Source organism: Erpetoichthys calabaricus, chromosome 2, assembly GCF_900747795.2.
Source record: "Erpetoichthys calabaricus chromosome 2, fErpCal1.3, whole genome shotgun sequence".
NCBI classification, from domain to species: domain Eukaryota; kingdom Metazoa; phylum Chordata; class Cladistia; order Polypteriformes; family Polypteridae; genus Erpetoichthys; species Erpetoichthys calabaricus.
The window spans coordinates 144601994-144618557 of NC_041395.2; the positions used below are offsets into that span (position 1 = coordinate 144601994).

The following is a 16564-nucleotide window of genomic DNA, read 5'->3' on the forward strand; positions in this document are numbered from 1 at the left end:
TGCCCGTCATGGTATATGGTGCCTATCTGATCTTTTTTGGAGGATACCTCATGATCGACACATTGTACAATAGCTGGTTTGTTTTGATCAGGAGAATCTGCTGTAAGTACTGATATGTCATTTGTATATGTTTGCTGTTGTTTTGTGACATAATATGCAAGAGCACACGAAAAACAGAAAAGTAGTGTAACAATTTTTCTGGTTTTCAGCCTGTAGCTCAGTTTGTTCAGTTGAGGGCAGGTTCAATGGATCAGTTGAAACCTACTGGTCGAAACTTTTTGATTGATGTATAACACTTGGATATTTCTTGTACAGCATAATTACTACATTTTTCAATTGTTTTTGGTGAAGATTTTATGAAGCACCTCACGTATGATTTCATACCAGATTGAATGTCAACTGTAAATACTGTAACAATGTGATCACTATGAGTGTGAAGTCGACACCTGTCGCTTGAAAATGAGGTATTGTTTGTGTCAGTGTGTGGCGTAGTTCACCTGTAAAATGAGGGGAAAGATTTTTTAAAACATTTTTGATCCCTTGCTTGGCTTGGTACCAGGCCACTTGGGTTTAGTTAAAGTGTCACTATGTATTTCGCAACAGACATCCAGAGATTACACAAAATGAAGACTGTAACATCATTTAAAAGAAGACGGCAGGGGAAGCTCAGAACTATGGAAATCTGAGCAACACAAAGGTAGCTGATTGTATTTATTTATAAAATGAACTACTGAATGAGAGATCCAGATAAGCAGTCATTGAAAAGGAACTGATAGCTGTGTTCAGGTGAATAATTGTAAAAGGTGCTGTCCTTTCTACTGATGTTTTTATTTTAAATAAATCTCAGAATTATGTTTCATTGAATTTATCCTGCTGCGCAAAGATCCCCCATTGACTGATAACAGACTAGTGTCAGTGACACATTTTCTGAGGCACAGTTCTCCTGTTGCCTTTTTTTGTAAGTAATATTCTTAACACTTGTAGTGGGTTATAAAAAAGAAGCAATGAATGGATGGACAGATTTTGGTCAACGCTTTGTAACATTGTGAAAGAAAAAGCAGCTATGTCCATTGGACCGACTTAGCCAACTGCAAGATTGGGGTTAAAATGCTGTCGCTTCCTCACAGTTTAGCTTGGCTTCCTTCAAAGCCTTGAGGAAATAGTTTTCACACAAAAGCAGTCTCTGAGAGTAGGTACAAGAACCCAGAGCCAAGGCAATTTATTACATATGTCGGAGGCCTGCTCACAAATTTTGTACAGCAAACGGCAACAGCTGCCTGTTATGTTGTTCAGGTAGTACATTATTTCAATTTTCAGGAAGCAGTGAGGAGTTTTTAAGTATAAACTGGCTGCTCCTGACATTCTATTACAGAACTGGCAATCACTATTATGGAATTTAAAAGAAAAATCGCTTTTTTTTTGAGTGTTCTCTCTGATCACAGCTGTTGCATAATCTGCATAGTTGATAAGCTTCAGCTTTTTATTCAGCTCTTCAAATTCATTTACACAAACATATAATTAGATCTGTTCCAGACAAAGTCCAGCAAGGCCCTTTCACTTTCAAGGCAGCACTAGACATTTGACAGCTCTGCAGAACAAATACAACATGTTCAACTCAGTCTGTTTGTCACTTGTCTAGCTCTTCAAGTCCAGGCGCCACACTCCAGCCACCTGCTCCCTTCTACAGAAAATGATGGGCTCTCCATTTTGGTAAGTTCAGTGGTCCTAATAACAATTGAGCCAATAATCAGTAGTTCTCTTCAGACACCCACCTATTTTTATTTTATAGTGCCTTTCATGATGCATGAATTCGAGCAGTAAATCACTCTAACAAAGACTTATCCAACAATAAGAGTGCAGTAATTATACAAACACACACACAGATAAAAAGATCACAGAAAAAGCCAGCATAGTAGAATAAAAACAAATCATTAATTATCCCACACATTTGGTTTTATTATATATTTATATCTCAAATTGTATATTCTAATACACTCTTTATTTGTAATTATGATTGTAAAGTATCTTGATCTGTTTTTGAAATTTAATTTTTAATTTATTTTTAATTAATTTAATTAATCCATTCATACATTAATTTTTCATCCCACTTAATTCAATTATAAGGTCTTGGACACCTGGCGCACATCCCAGTAACAATTGGCTCAAGGAAGGAAACAGCCCCAGATAGAGTAACAGTTAAAGTTTGAACTGATATATTTATTTTAGCTGTTTAATGTGTAAAATATCCTCAAAGTGTGGATGGATGCAATACACAGTAAATGCAGGTGTAGTACTCTATATATCATTGAAGGCCCTTGTGGAGTGTGAACGTTATTCCAAAAGTTTGCCTATCTTTCCTCCTGAGTGATCCTGTTTCCTTCTACTGTACATCCCAAAGGCCTATTTGTGTTAGGTTAACTGATAAATGTTTCAGTGTATGGGAGTATGCCCATTGAAAGAGTGGCTTTCCTTGCTTTTGTGTTGTGCCCAGTGCATCAGAGGCTCCTTGTGAGCATCTAATGAAATAAATGGCTATGCATAGGTTAATGCAATGACCAAAATGGGTAAATATTACAAAAAATATTGTTTGAAGCAATATTTAAATAATTTATTTAGTTTTTACAATGAATAAACTGTGCAAACAGAAAAATGATGGTATTACTAGATAACATTCTCAAACTTGTTTATTCAATTCAGGTTTTTAGAGTCTATTCCATAGAGCAGTGGGTACATGGGAGAAAAACTGTCCTGGACTGGGTGTCACATCATTGCAGTTTGTGAACATAACATAACCTTTTCGTTCAATTGAGGGCCATGGTGGGCAAGACCATATAGCAGCCACAGTGGGCACAAGGCAGGAAACAGCAACAGACATGAGGTCAGTACATCACAGATTATTAAATAGTTTTTATTTAAAATGAACTGTAGTATGGTGACTGCTGCCTCACAGGACCAAGAGACTGGTTTTGAATCCTAACCTGGGGTGCACTCCTAATACTATTTGCATTGCCTTGAATAATGTTTGATCATGATTAGTTGCCCACTGTATTCTCTTTCAAACTCTAATATATTGCTTGACTTTTTCTGAAACAAAAAATTACAGCTAAAAGTAACAAAGAGATATAGCAAATGATGGAGATTCTGATGCAGAATTGTTTCTGAGGATTTCAGTTAAGTAAAAACAAAAGAGAAAAATACAGTGGAATGTTACCCTGCATGGTTTTCTGTCCAGTTGCTGGGTGCACCAGGCCATTTGGCCAAAGGCAACACAATTCTCTCTTTGTCCCCAGGCTTTTGCGGTGTTTCTATATTTGGAGACTCTGTTTCCACCATATCTAAAACACCAACAGATTGGAGAGACACCTCCTTTATTAACAGAGACTATGTAGTGAATAAGTGTGACAGTCATATGTGCTTCATATTAGAAAGACACCAAAGCCAAATGCATGGCATCTCTCTGTTACTAATCAGTAGCCCGCGGCTAACAACCATGGAGGTTCAGCTCATCTCAACTAATGAGCCATCACTGCTAGCATATAAGGAATGAGCACAAGTGGGGACCACCCTATGAAACAAACTAATTTGCTAAGCAGAATGTTAATTTACTGACAACACTGGCAGATATTATATGGGACACAAGTGAGTGACAAACTTGCTAATGGCTGACAAGGAACAGTCTAGAAGGTGATGTTTGCATTGAACTGAAAAGGAAAGCCATAAGTGGTATCTGGTGATGAGAACGTCAGCCCCATGTCTTTGGTATGTTTGTGTGTATATTCAAGGTGAAGAGAAAAACAGACAAGCACTTACAGATCATCTGTGTACAAGTGCCAGTCTAAGCAAGAAGTTTAATCAGAACAGTCATGAACTTCGGAGAGAGGGATAATATGGTCAAGCTGTGCTATACTGTATATAATTACTAAACGTAAAAGTGCACTTTTACTAGTAAAATAATGTGAAGATGCTGGTAAAGAAGTCATTTGCTAGGACGAGCGATGCTTCACATACAACCAAATATGTGCTGCACACAAAAACACATTCCAAATCCCCCTAGAGGCAGTCCTGATTTAATTTGGGACCAAAACATGAAATCTAGTTAAAAACACAAGGATACAAATGAATGTTAGCTAAACCAATTACTGTAATTATGCCTAAAATGCCAAACCCAAATAATCTGTACCAGAAAATCTTAAGCAAAGACACACGCGCGAAAAAGTCTTTAGTGGAATCTGCAATCTCATATCACCAGGAAGTGTGTACAAAAAAATCTATAAAATGGTGGCACCTATGAAAAAAAAATGGCTTCGGAAAAACTGAATACTTTGCAAGTAAATTAAAACAAGTTAATAACGAAAGAATAACATCAAAAACCTGTAATGAAAAACAAATAGTCTTTTGTGACTATGTTCAGAATTAATGAGAAATTTTTTAAATTAACCCAAATCATCACATACAGTCAGGGCTTCTGATTGGTTTGTTATGGTGAGAAATGCATTTTCCTGGAATGGTTTAAATTTATTGATTTCCTTACAGGATGAAAAATTCAAAGCAATCCTATTGTATCAAGTCCATTTTAAGGTGACGAGTGGTATGGGACTATTCCATGATGACAATGCATTTGTTTACTTGGTTTGTGTGGTCAATGAATGGTCTGAGGGGTATGACAAAGGTGTAAACCACATATAATGGCTTTCTCAGTCACCAAATCTCAGTCTCATTGAGGTCTTAATGGGAGATTCTCGAGTGCATTTGAGTTGTCCTGGTGAATGACGATATATGAAGGAGGAGCTTCATTTCGTCAGTTGCCTGTATACATAAAAAGAAATAATTAAATATCACTGAGGCTCTCACAGTTGCAGTTTAGAAGTTAGAAGCCCGCTTTACTCACTTATGTCAGGGAAGCTCTTCTTTAGTGCACTTGATAACCTTCTGCTCACTGACTCAAAGGTTTGCAGCCAGCTTTCCAAATGCTTCTTAATATATAATTAGAACTTTTAATTATTACATTTCATAAGAATTTTTGCACTTGTTTCATAAAGTAGCTAATACAAGGGTTGTCAAAAGTATCAAAATATCAATAAAGCATCGATTGTAACATTTTCAGTATTGCTACAATACTCATTTTTCATGGTATTGATTCTATGGCCTACATATCAAATATACTTCGCGTTCATGCTCATGTTTGACAGTTGAGCCTTGAAGTCAACCAGTGGGTGCAGCTAGAGCTACAACTCCATTTCTTTGAGTATCTTATTTTAAAAATGTATTTCATGACATTTACTATATAATGTAAGGTGCTACAATCTTTCAGTGCTCAATTGCATAAACATTAGCACTACTTCTTCACATGCTCATGTACTTGGCCTACTATAGTATTAACTAAATTTTGGGAATATGGATCAAACTAAAAGTTGATTGGATTTGGCTGTCTGTGAAGGCTGCCTCATGGACGGGAGCTTTCTTTTGTTGCAGTTTCCTCATACTGTTAGAGAAACCAGCTCCAAATTCAAATCTGCCTATACAAGATAATGACTGTTGGTTGATGGGAAGTGAAGTTTTTGGAATGTGCTGCAAACCACATTAAAGCTAACACCAAGGCTGCTACTGCAGTTAATTATTACTATGCTTTAATGACTAACAGTTCTACGTAAAGATTTCAGTGCATACAGAATTGCAATATATTCAAAAAAGTTTTGTTTTTTTTTGAGCTACATTATATACAGAATTGAGTGTTGAAAATTGTACCTAATTTCAAAAATTTCTTATTGTATTGAAGTTTAGAATTTTGGTATTGTGACAAGACTATATAGAACAGCAGTATTTACTACTGTATAACTGCAAATATACTAACAAAATACATTATGTAAACATTATGTAAATATAGTAACTGTAAAACACTAACAACAGGTACAACAAGTTTTAGCACGAGTTCTGATTTTCTTTGTTTGAAAAGTCTGTTACTGGGTCACTGCAGCAGCACTGCAGAGTTAAAAGTACCAATGCCAGGCTTAGTTACTCTTCTAGATATTTAATCTTTTCTCTTGTGAGCTCTTCAACTGTTATTCATCTACAGGCAGCATTGATGTGGATTTGAGTGTTCAGTAAAGACAAGTTATTCCTCTAAACTACAGACTTTTACTATTATTTCTTTATTAACTTCCAGGCACGTGAGCCTCAACAAATTCTCATGTGCGCCGAAGCTGACAGCACTCCTCCTAAAATTAGAATGGCATCACTTGAAAGGATGTGAACTTAAAAGGACAACATTACAGATTTAAATCCCAGCAGAGACTGGGTAAACTATCCTCAATATGTTCTCTCATTTTCTATTATTCAAATAATTGTAATAAGTTGCATTTCCCTAATGTTGCTACTCAATATAATGATGATTAAAATTGAAAATAATAGATTTATGAATGATCACTTTACATGTGACACTCTTTTATTATTTAAATTTGTAGTACAACTGCATGAAATATAAATCATACTTCATAGGCAATGTTCTCAAAGAATTCTGAGTAGGTTGTCTTAAGCTCTGATGTTAGATTTAAGGTCTGAGCAGTGATATGCTGTGGCTTGTGCTTCTGCTTCATAAGTCAAGAGTAATCAGTTTGAATCCCATGTCCTGCTGTTGTCTCTGTGGAGTCTGACTATTCTACGTTCTATTCTATGTTAACATGGATTCCTCATCAGGTTTGCCAGGGTTTTCTCCCACATCTCAACGTGGGTATACTCCACAATATATTGGCAACTCCAACCAAGGTTGGTTCCTTTCTTGCAACTAATGCTGTCAAGATAGCCTCTGGTTACAAGCTATCTTTAATTAAATAATACAGGTATGCAAAATGGAAAAAAATAAGTTGGATGAATTAAAGTCAAAAGATATTCTCCTTTATATGAAAAAGGTTAACTACACCCTGACCTAAATAATACTAAACAATTTTACAAGGAAAATTAAAAACTTGAATGTCAAGTACACCTTCTCTATTCCCACTTATACAATTGGCGTGTAATAAATTACACGAAAAAAGGATGTGCAATCAGCCAGTTAGCTCAGACCCCTGCAAGGCTAAAGCACAGTGCATTGATTATATAGTGTCTCTTGAAATGCAGGGACTTGACTCCGTCAAGGTAGAAAGTGTGTTGGTCAGTGACTAGATGAACAGAGCTATGCAGACCGGCTAACAAGAATTTGTATCCCTTACCATCTAGAACTCCGCAAATATAAAGCCAAAAACCTTGAAGCTTGTCTATAATTACTTTTATAGGGTTAATTTCTGCCTGTTCAAAGTTGTTGGCTTCTCAACTCTCCTAGCCATTAAAACAACTCTACTCTATCCTCCATTTAATGTTTTGACATGGGGGCCTTTATAGTCTTTCATGAGTTGCCCCCCCTACTGACATAGCAACAAATTATTCCATTCATCTACCCCTAGCCTTCACACACTCCTGAGACCAGAGTAAACTCTTACTGGTTGGAATTTCCAAAGCAGTTTACACATTATAGGCGTCCATTCTGTGGTGGCAGAACTCCATCATTTCTTGAAAAATATCTCTCTGCCAATACTTCTGCCAGACCAGGCCAGATAAACTGTGCTAGCTTTCAGGTTAATTTCTCTCCAGGTTTAGGGGATCCTCAGCACATGCTATGTTGCATGCCCTCTGCTAGCAGTCCTGCCAAGTTTACGTTTTATTTATGAGTGGCCTCTACCAACACTGTTTGCAGAAATACATCTTGACTGTCAGCTTGATTTTCTCTGTACACAGCTTGCTCATGTTACCCTGTGTCTCCTTCCTGGCATCATGCCACCAGCAAGATGAGTCCACCCGGTACAATTGCAATCTGGAAAATGTACCAAAAGTATGCAAGCAAAAATCACTTAAAATGCAGAAAACAAAACTAACCTTTGCATTTTCACGTCAAATACCATTATGATAATCACTGAAAAATTAATAACTATAATGGAAATAAATAAATATTTTTACTTTATTTTCTTAATATTCCCATTACTGGTCATAAGGTTGAGTTTTACTTTGCAATTTTCTAAAATAAAGTTACATGGTTGCAGAAGCTCAGGCTAACCAATTCATTTAATGCATAGGTCCACCAGTGGGGATGTTGTTGCATCAGTCGAGTAAAAGAGGAATGAGGCTGCAATCATGGCAGTATCTTCCATAGACAACAGACAGATTGTGAAGATTTTAAAAGAACATGGGTCAGTGCCAATTTCCTAATAGCATTAATGTCAAAAAAAAGGAAAAAGAAAAAAAATCTACCTTCCTTGTGGTATATGTGTCAGCCAATGAGAGATAAAGCAAATTAGTCCAACTTGCATGCAAAAGTTATCTTGATGTTTAAATTTAAAGGAATGCCTTATGTTAAAATAGTGAACTCTTATTGCTGGGTCTCTTTGTTTTTGTTACATATTTTAAAAGTAACATTTATATCTAGATGAAGAAATTACAATTGCCTTCAAATCCTGTATCGATATGTCTTTTTTATTTTACTGCATTTAAAGGTCACAGGCAACAGTAGCCCATCCCAAGAACATTGAACTCAAGACAAACACGAATCTAGGCCAAGCCACCAGTTTAGCCCTGTGCTGTGAACTTGAGAGTTCCCAAGTACAAAAGTCCCAACCGCTGCTCAAAATGCCCACTACTGGGGGAAATCGTCAAAACCTGGCTAGTAACAGAGGCAAAAACACAGGATCTTTATAAAATTAAAGATTCACGTCACCAAAAAAAGGCTGTGAAGGTCTGAAAAGCACAAAAGGCAAAGTGGCAATGTCTAGGCAAGGCAATCCCAAATGCAAACAAAGTCACAATCTGAAATCTAAGAGGTGAAGTCATAAAACAGAGCACAGGTTCTAATATCCAGAAAAGTCACAAAAGCGCAGCAAAATCACAATGAAACACCAACTCCTAAGTGAAGTCAAATGATCTGCAAGGGACTGCAAGTTTACAGCTATAAGTTAACCTCTTCTACACGTTTTCCGATGTGAGAGAAACCAGGAACTATGAGAAAGCTCATGTGCACACAAGAAACATGTGACAGAACTCAAACCCAGTCTCCTGGAACTGAAAATAAGTTCCAGCCCCTGCATTTTAGTGTCCTACCCCAAAATGTACACATAATATCATAGCCAAGCTGGAAATAAGAAGATAAATGACAACACTTTATGACACCTTTAACATGTGCTCACCAACACAGCAAACAACACTCTCTTCACTTGAATGCCTGAACACTCAACACCTCTCCCAACATTTGCCAGAACTGCACACAGTTTTACTCAAACACACTGCATCTATCTGGGTCCATAAAAAAAGGAAGAGTAGTTGACACCACAGGGAAAACACATAACTGGGCCTCTAATTTACTGCCCAAGTCACATTCAACGGTAACCCATTTTTATAGTGGCTAAAATCACACTTCCCAGTGCAAAACATGTTGGTATTTCAAATATTATTATTGACATTAATCAATGTTTTCAGTAGGGAAGAGCAAGCATATAAGAATGGTTAGCTATATGCAGATTATTTGCAGAAGGCAAAGAAAATAGGGAGTTGAAGAAATAATAATAATTCTTTATATTTATATATCTCTTTTCTCACTACTTAACACTAGAATTACCAAAGCCTATGAAAAAACTCGTAAATCCAGCCCACCTTAAATCCCTTCGCACCTCTCCGTCAGCGTCTTTTGTCTTGTAAATGTGCCGATCAACACAAGCAGCAAGCAGCCTACTATTCCATCCCCCCACCGCCGTAGAACGGGCACAAAGTTCTCCCAGTTCCAGCCTTGATTATCTGGGCGTGAAGTGCTGGAGTTTAAGAATGAAAATAATATATCGTTATTTGGAAAACATGCATTTCATGTGTGTTCCGTTTCTACAATAATCTGTGTAAACACATCGTTAAAACAAACGTTTTTCATATTTTAGTAATAAATGACAAAATGTAGACATAAACTACGTAATGTGTGAAGCCTGAAGTCCAAAGATCAAATAAACACTTTCACAAAAGGTTCAAGGATAATGCAACAGCTTCCGTGGCACAGTGGTAAGAATTGCTGACTTGTAATCAACACTTGTAGTGTTAAAACACTTTACACAGAGAGCCAATTCAACCACCACCAAAGTGTGGCATCCACCTAGAATATGTGACGTTAGCCATTTTGTGTCAATTTGGTCACCATGCATTAGCTGTTATGTGATTAAGGGGTCAGAAAGATAGACAGGGGATGATTAGGGCATCAGAATGACTTGGCCATGGACGGCAATTTAGCCTGGACATTGGGATACATCCTACTCTTTATGAAGGATGCCCAGGGATCTTTAATAACAACAGAGAGTATAGACCTCGGTTTTATGTCTCATCCAGAGTACAGTGAAATTTTTGAGCACAGTGTCACTGCCACTGCACTGTGGCATTGGGATCCAAACACAGACCATAAGAAAAGCGCCCACTGTTAGTCTCTGTAATATCTCTTCCTGCAGCAACCCAAGCTTTTCCTAGAGGGTCTCTCATCCGAGTATTGGCTGGGCCTAAACATGCTTAGCTTCAGGTGGATTGATTACCTGTTTTGAAGAGCAAGTGGTGTGGCTGCTGGTAACAGAAGAAACTGTGCATAAAAGAAAGAAAGAAAGAAAGACTTGGACTGTTTTGCTTATACTTTAAAGCCAGAAAGTACTTAAAGAATACAGTAACAGCCCTTAACTACTGTATTTATTACTTTGGCCAATTAATGTCTCCCTTCTATCTAACATAGCCTTGACTACCATTAATTCCTTTTCAGTCTGGATGACAAGCACATACTGTCTTCTGCTCCACCATCTTGACAGAAACCTTGTGTGCCTTTCATTTTAAAGATAAAATGAGATTCCATAGTGTATCTCCTCAATTAAGGTGCAAAATGAGCTGGAGTCTAATACTATAGTTTGTGGTGTTCCACTACAGTTTTCAATTCCACCATTACAAACACTGTGCAGTTGTTAGATGTTAACAATTTTTGAACATAATGCCAAATGGGAATAGTAATAAATTTAGCACTTTTAAAAAATGTTAACACCATTGATCTTTACATGAATTCATGCTTGTGGAGCATTCTGAAAAACTTATATTCCACTCTTCTTTTCCTAGAAATAATTTTTAAATATACTATTAGGCTGCGGTGGGCTGGCGCCCTGCCTGGGGTTTGTTTCCTGCCTTGCGCCCTGTGTTGGCTGAACTTGGCTCCTGCAGACCCCTGTGACCCTGTACTTAGGATGTAGCGGGTTGGATAATGGATGGATGGATGGATATACTATTAGGGTTTTTAAGGTTTTCATAGAGTTTTTTTTCAGTCATTAAAAATGTTTTATTCCAATTAATCCAAATGACAAGAGTAGAACAATGCAAGTACAATGGACATTAGGGTGGGGGCAGTTGAACTTTTGTATTTTAGGTGGCATAGGGGTCAGCTCTTTTACTTCACATTTCAGAAGATTGAGTTTTAATATCAGCCCGCTCCATGTTTGTACAGAATTTCTGCCCATATTGTTAGTTTTATGCTGCTAAAATATAAAAGACCTAGTCATCTCAGAAATTAAAAAATGAGGGTTTCTAGTCTAAGGTATAGAGATGAAGTCTTAGTTCAGCTCTGAAGAGCCCCTTCTCCAGGGAGCAGTCTTTTGATATATGTCCACAAAACACTTTTAGAACCAAGAGAGAGATCATCCACTTTTTGATTTGAATCAAAAAAAGACATCCGTTTCTATAATCGGGCTCGGCAGTACATCGTTCCTGCCTTTTCTCAATCTCTTCAATGATCTGTTTGGCTTTTTTTTGAGCTGCCTGTAATTGCCTTGCTGCCTGTGCATGCATGGATCTTCCCTTAGGGGAAATATAGCTTTTCATTCATTCATCCATTCACCAAGTATGATACGATATAAAATACAGCAAGAACAAATTGACAATGAGCTGCGACGTTTGTAAGAGTGTTTGAAGCCACTGTATGTACTTAATCTTAATGGCTTCTGGCACACCCAAATCACATTGTGGCACCCAAAATATCTGGGGCTGGACAGTAGAATCCATAAGCTCCAGTAAAGACTCACTTCATAAGAGCTAACACTCAACAAGTATGTTTTAGACACAAAAAGAGTAGATAATAGGGTGCCATCTGGTGCTCCTAACAGATGGGATCAGGCTGGCAGCTGATACAATCCAACTACATGAACAAGTAAATAAAGAATGCTGGAAATGTTCAGTTGTTAATTTGTCATGCAGAAGCCTTTAATAGTGTATAGTTCAAAGAAAGGCAACTTGAACAAGCTCAATACCCTGAAGCCTTACCAAGTTGTAAGCTTAATAAGCATCAGGCAATGCATCTGGGTATTTAAAAACTTTATTGGTCTTAAAGGGAAAGAAATCATTTAACAGCAATGGAATAAAAAAAATTTCAAATGGCAGCATAGAGAAAAAAGGATGCGTGTTTCTGGCACTTGCTTGGTTACAGTACATGTGAGCATGACTTTATGGTATCCTACCAGCTGTGATAAGCATTGTAGTGCATTTAAGTACAAGAAGGGGAAATATAAAATGTAATCAAGTGTCTAAGTTTTTCCATACTAAAAACAAAAGTATTTGTGAGACTCTTGCTGTTCTACAGATTACTAAGAAAAAAATATAAGATAGCAAGAGAATCCTGGACAAAAGGATTAAATAGGTTGTAGTGTTGGATCAGATTGATACTAAACTTTTCATACCAAAAAAAACGATGCAAAAGCAATAACGGATAGCTTCATAATTTTTCACATAATAGAATTCAAAATCAATGTTTTTTTTACCAAAAAGTATTAACAACCCACTCCCCCATTTAGGCTGAGACGGACACCTTTTTCGGTTTAGTTTTTTCCCGAACCAACTAACGTCCCTCTACATTCTGTCTCCTACTCCAGTGTCATAGCCCCGAAGCACACCACTCCTGCCCTCTTCCCCTCTCTTATCTTGTGCTCACATTTGCGGCTCACTGTTCTGCCGTGTACTGCTGTGCTGGTATTGCAGTTCAGTAAATTCTTTTTCTCCATGCCCATAACTTTTTGATTCTTCCAAGACAGGTCCTCTTCTTTTGTACACCTTCTGCCAATGAGACCCAGACTCTTGCACTCCTTCCACTTTGTCCCCCCAGCTCCCATTACTGAGTCCCAGAAGTCACTGAAGTGCTTCATTTGCCTAACTGCTCCTCTAGAAAGGCCACTGTACAGATACATTATACAGACCCCTGAATTCCCAGCTCCGGCATTACATGTTTACAATCTGAAATTTATCCATATACGAATATTTTAAAGAAATAAGCAAAATACAATAGGAAAATCTTTCCTGAAACAAAACATACTTCAAAATGTCCATGGGAGCAAATAATTATTATTAGCGAAATGTGCATTAATTAAAACAGTGTGTGCAACTCATAGACTACTTTGCGGATTAAAGCTATTTAGTGTGGTGTTTTGCATCACACTTTACAGAATTACAATGTTTGGGCTTGAAGTAGTTAGTGTCTCTGTCTGTTCATCAAACAAGCTTGGGAAAGCTTTCTTTGTGAACTCGTGTTGTGTGAAGCACCATTTGCAGAGAATCAGTGCTCCTATTTCGTGCTCTCCATGCCCTTTTTTAAGGGCACAGAGCTTACTTTTCAATGAAGGCAGCATAAAGCAATTTCAGTCACATTTTCATGTAGTAAGATAGCCAAATTTTCTATAATGCTAGTACATTACATTTTACAACTTTGATAGTTTGGTAGTTTTTTTATTACCTGTAAACCATACAACAGTGACAATGCTAGTAGGTTCTGAAAATAGATGGATAGAAGGAACTCAAGTAATCATTATTTAGAAAATTTCTCTTTTTACAGAAGACATGCTTCAGCCTCATTCCTGAAAACAAAGGGAGTACAATTATTCTTTATACCCCAGATGCACAATGCTCTTGTGCTCGTCCATATATAGTGCAATATAAAAGTGAATACCTCTGATTTTGTCGACATGCTGCCAAAACAGCAATCACATATGCTGCACTTTAATGTGCCTATATTAACATTTTAGCTTGCCTTGTAGTTTTATTCAGTGCATTTACAATAAACAGTACTATACAAAAGTCGTAGGCACTTGTGGAATTAAGTTGTAAAGTGAAAATGCTTTCAAAAATAATACTATGAATAGTTTTTATTAATCAACTTCCAAGAAAGTGCAGGAAAAAAACCATAATTCAAATGAATATTTGATGTGGCAGTGCTTTCCACTGTAATTCAGTTTCTGAAGGTACTCTTGCGTTCTGCTGTTCCTAACCTTCTGGCCTGGCTACAGTTCCTCTGCGGACACTGTCTGTCTTACTTACTTGCCTCTTTCTCTGCAAGCAATCCCATATGGGCTTGATGATTTTTAGATCAGGGCTCGATGGTGGCCACACCATCTGCTGCAGGATTCCCTGTGATTCTTTTTGAGGCCGATGGTATATATTTTTTTTATGATTTTGGCTGTGTGTCTGGGTTCATTATCATTCTGCATAATGAAGCTGGGACCGATCAGATGCTTTACTGATGTTATTGCATGAAGGATAAGAATCTACCTGTACTTCTCAAAGTGAGGGCACCATCAATTTTGATCAAATCATTAATTTCATTTGCGAAAATGCAGCCCCAAACTTTCAGTGAACATCCACTGTGCTTCCAATGCTGCCTGCAGACATTCACCCATGTAGCATTCTCCAGTGTTTCCACGAAAATCATAAACTTCAAAAGTAATCCAGAGCACTTGCTACCTTTTCTCTGCATCCTAGTCCTTATGTTCTCATGTGTAGGTGAATCATTTAGCCTTATTCCCACCTTGGAAGAATATCTTTTTAGTTGCAACTCTTCCATGAAGAACACTTTTGATAGCACTTCTCCAGTCTGTAGTTAGGTCTACCAGTGTACTAGTGGTTTCTGCCAGTTCTGAGCTGACAGCGGTGCTGAAGAAAGTTTGATTCCAATGATGAGAAAGTTTGACGTATTTCTAATTTGTTGCATTCCATTTCCGTGACAGAACACTGCATTTCCAGTCCTCAGCTTTGCCTATTTGATTGTGTTTCTGCAGATGAGCTTGAACAGAACCCCTGAAAACATCTATCAGTGGCAACATTCCTACCTGATGACGTGGGATGACCACCTTGTGTCTTGTCGCTACACTAACTTTTGCCATGGTTTAAGATTTGCAGGGCACTCTGTGGCATCTACCAAAACTCACTTTTTTTAGTATGGTTGTCTCTTGTCCAGCTTTAATGCCACTACACAACTGTTTCTGTTTCAGTCCATCACTTTAGTTCAGCCTACACATGATGCCACTGTTCATTAGAACTACTTTGTTATATTTGCTTAATCAAGCACTGGGCTATATGCCCACAAACGCCTCACATTTTTAACTAGAAAATAGTCTGTTATTATATGTTAGTTTTTTCTTGAAGGACATTCAAAAATCTTATTGTATTGAATGTATAGAACTCTAAAATAAGCTCTATTCTGTTAATCCAGAAGACCAATAGAAAGTCTAAGACAAATATTCTTGTGAACTAGGGTCCCAAAGATTTTGTACAGTACTGTATTTACTTTAGAAGGCAGTAAATAAAGATAAAATGACAATTTATTAAAATAACAAACTAGCCTAACATGGTAAAAGAGGGACAATAGCACCTAGACCACAAATTCAGGCAGCCTTCTGTCACTTAGCCATATCACTATATAGTACATAGCCTTGTTTTTCCAAGAAATTTACTCCACAACCCTTTCTATATTCTGGGCCTTCTTCCATCTCCCAGTGACCACTGGCCCCAAAGCCCCTATCTTGTGTAATGAGAAACTACCCCCCATTAAAAGAAAGTTCTCTGCTTTTATGAAATAATTTAAAATTATGACAAGAGACCCACATCTAAAGTGTTTTTTCACTTTAAAAAAAAAGAAAAAAAAAGTTTCAACACTCCATTTTAGATAAAGAGCTATACAATAAGGGAGCCCTGAGTCAGGTTGATTTGGATGTTTCCTACAACAATATTCATACAGTTGTGTTTCGTTTTTTAAATTACAAAAAAGGAATTGTTCAAAAATAAAAAAAACACTTTAATAGTTAATTTCACGTTGGTGGAGGGTGGCCTTCTGGACTCCTTTGCCAGACACCCCCATCTCACCATATACTGAAGGTCAGCTAAGCTTCAGCAAAAGTTAATGTCTCTCAGAAATTTAAAGGTCAACATATCAGGGTCACTTTGCTTTAATAGTGTGTGAAATCTGTTCTCAGCATTTTAGGTGATATCCTAAGCCAGCTGACTCACATCTACCACTTCTGAGGTGAGATTGTATCAGCAATTCTTATCCATATGTGAAGAAACACATTGCAATTACTGGCTCCTAGTTTAGATTGTTAATCTATGATTCAGCCATTTCCGCTGGAAGACTGGGTCCACTGCACTCAGTCAGTTACAATAAAATGTTAAAAAATTGAAAAAAAAAAAAAAAAGATTATTCAACACATTAATCTGTGTTACTTGCCTGTAC

At 37.3% G+C, this 16564-nt stretch overlaps 1 protein-coding gene and 1 long non-coding RNA gene across 2 annotated transcripts in view; one reads left to right on the forward strand and one right to left on the reverse strand.

Annotated features, from left to right (window-relative positions):
- nlgn1 (neuroligin 1) overlaps positions 1-16564 on the reverse strand; it is a 709352-nt gene that overhangs the window by 142595 nt on the left and 550193 nt on the right.
- LOC114646416 (uncharacterized) lies at positions 609-2872 on the forward strand. Its single transcript, XR_003715334.2, has 3 exons — positions 609-697; positions 1640-1710; positions 2698-2872. It is a non-coding gene; the product is annotated as an uncharacterized LOC114646416 (long non-coding RNA).